Source organism: Puntigrus tetrazona, chromosome 1 (assembly GCF_018831695.1).
Source record: "Puntigrus tetrazona isolate hp1 chromosome 1, ASM1883169v1, whole genome shotgun sequence".
Classification (NCBI taxonomy): Eukaryota; Metazoa; Chordata; class Actinopteri; order Cypriniformes; family Cyprinidae; genus Puntigrus; species Puntigrus tetrazona.
In genome coordinates, this window is record NC_056699.1 from 24,087,926 (window position 1) to 24,091,190 (window position 3,265).

The window sequence follows — 3,265 nt, forward strand, 5'->3', positions numbered from 1 at the left end:
ACAGCAAGGATTGGGTACATTTATCAAAAGCGAAAATAGACATTTAGTCTGTTCATGAAAGTATCTAAAAAAATGACATGGTGTACACAAAAATATTAATGTTTCTCGAGCGTATTAGAATGATTTCCGAAGGATCATATGACGCCGAAAACTGGAGTCATGATCCTGAAAATTCAGCTTTGAATCACAGTAATAAATTATATTTTATAATATGTTTAAATGGTTATTTTAAATTGTAATAATATTTCACAATATGCCTGTATTTTTGATTTTAAAAAATGCATGCTTCAGTGAACGTAAGGCACTATTTTCATTAAAAAATGAAACTATGGTGTATTGCAAAGTAAATGTTGTCAGAATGCTGTTAAAATGTGAACTTGTGGCTTGAGAGTCAAACTATTTAATATTTGGGGAGGCGACACGTTGAGGCAACCCCTTGTGCAATTTCCACAGCTTGTGTTTGGCTTCGGAAAGGAAGTCCACCGGCAGCCCAGAATGCCGGATCTGTCTTTTCATCATGCCGTGTTATTGGAGAACACATTGAGCTTGCGTCAGGGCGTGCTGGGTAGGTGTCAAAGGTCATGGCCGTCCTACTGAGCGGTCACAGTGCCCCAGTCCCATCTGTAATCAAGTAACACACACACACACACACATCTCAGACCAGTCATCTCCACCTCCAGATCAAATAAGAACTGTCACTGTCAATATCTCCTCACGTTTACAATGAGCATGAAACCATAAACAGACACATCAGCGCTCAATACTACTGTATATCGCATGCTCACACAAGCAAAAAATAAAGGCATAGTTCACACAAAAATGAAAATACTGGGAAACAGCAACCATAGACAGCAACACTACTGACACTTTTAAGACCAAAAAAAGGGACGGCGTTGTTAAAATAATCCATGTGACATCAGCGGTTCAACCTTAATTTCTACAAAGCTACGAGGCTACTTTTTGTGTGCAAAGAAAACAAAAATAACATCTTCTTTTCTTCAGCGCCAGTCTTCGAGAAGGTTTTCATCAAAAATATCTTAATTTGTGATCCGAAGAGAAACATGGGGTTTAATTTATGGGTTTGAAAAATTTCCATTTACTCATTTTCTTTTAATTATCCACATATTAATGCAATTAAAATGATAGTTCACCCAAAAAGTAAAACTCTTCATCTGCATGACATAAATGAAAAACAGTGAGCTTCATTGTTGTGATCCTAAAGATCCTATTGACTTTAATTGACTATTCTAGCAATAGCGTAAAACAAAATATCTTTCATTCTTAATATTTTCATTAAATTCCAATTTCTATATGTTTTTTTTTCATATTCAAAGTCCATATTTTATAGAATCAAAAGTTTGACTATGTGAGACTCACCCTTTGTCCTAGAGGGGTTTCCCAGACACACTCAGTCATTTTTGATCTGATTTTGGAAGGCGACTTGATTGAGTGCTTTTTGGGTTGAAAGACTCTGAGACAACATGGGCAGGAGAAAAAAGTAAACCAAAAACAATTATCTCCGTCAGCTAGTTTCTGGTGTAAGAGACACTCATAAAACGCCTCCATCCAAAACTCTATAGTGAGAGAAGAAATATGTGATGGTATAAATGTGCTCCGTTCATTGTTTGAAATAAGTAAATATGCTACTTCACCTTTGTCTATATATTGTATAGTTCTCAACCAGCAAATCTATATTTTTTAAATCAAAACTGATATTAAGTAAGGATGCATTACATTGAGAAAATTAACAATTAAGACAGTTATACTGGTACAAAAGATTTATATTTCAAATGTTCTTTTAAACTTTCTATTTTTTTCAGGGCATCCTTTTTTTTCAATATTAATAATAATAATGAAGCATTACGTGACACGAAAAAATGCATATAGATGGTAAAAATTTAGCGTTGCCTCAGATATCAATTGACATTTAACAATATATTTAGACAGAAAACAGTTATTTTAAATTGCAATAATATTTTACAATATTACTGTATTTATGATCAAATAAACGCAGTCTTGCCGAGCATAGACTTCCTGACCTCAAATATTTGAATGATAGCGTATCTAATAATTGTTCACGCAACAATAAAATCTTTTTTCTCCTATACTGATACGAGGTTAACAATTGTTTTAGTTATTGTTCAAAAAGTACTATTCAACATTTCTGAAGAGCAAAGAAGCCAATTACTGGACTAGTAATCAAACCCCTCGACCTCGGTATGCATCAGAAGGTACAAATGGTGCCAAATTACCATTTTTCATAACTGTGAAATTATAATCTTCTTTGTCATGGTGAAATTCTGTTCAGTTGTACAGGCTAGTGTTTGGCCCCACCTTTTTAGATTAGGCCCCTCCCCTTACACTCCCTGTCTAGTCATTACTTACCTAACCATCTGTCTGTTTAATCCCTATCATCAATGGCCAAGGGAATACAGAAATCAAAGGGTCCTTTCATGATTTCACACAACACCACAGCATCGGCTGAGCGGGGTTCTGTAAATATTTGCTGCCTTTCATTTTACGATGAATCGTTCCTTCAACAAGAGGATTGGTGGGTAAACAGGGAGCATTTCTGGAGGACCCCGTGGCCCCGACGAGTTTGTTTACAGTGTTTCTGCTAGCGTGCATGCACTCCGATGTCCTTCCTGTTTCCCATGGGCCTCTGCTCTATCTCATCGCTCGGCCTTCCTCTTTCTCTATCTCCTCCTCATCGAGCGGCCGTCCTTCCTCCCATCCCGTCTCAGCACCTCTCCAATCTCCCATGCGCTGTGTCCTTGCTTTGATTTCTCGCCTCACTGCCATAAACATTCCTCCCCAGTGGTCTCCTTCAATTTCTTCATCTTTTGAGCATTTAGTAAACGGCATTACTTTGATAAAGCGTGTCTGGAGAGAACCGATTCAGCCGCAGACAGCGCTGTGTTGGAAAATATTTGCACCCTTACAAACACTCAAACATTTATTTTATCCCAAGATACTGATTTAGCATTGGCATTTGTTGACGATGTCCACCCGACACGAAAGCATCATATTTTGTGCCTGTAAGAAACATCCAGATATAAAATAAATAGATATTTCATATATGTGCCTTTTTACTGGCTTTTTCTAAGAATGATCAGTAAGATGATCTTTAATGTTTCTAAACTAATTTCTTATGATCATCAATGCTGCATTTATTTAATTAAAAAATTCAGGAAAGAACTGTAATATTGTAAAATGTACTGCAATTGCAATAATAATATGCTTTAAAATTGTAATTATATTGTAT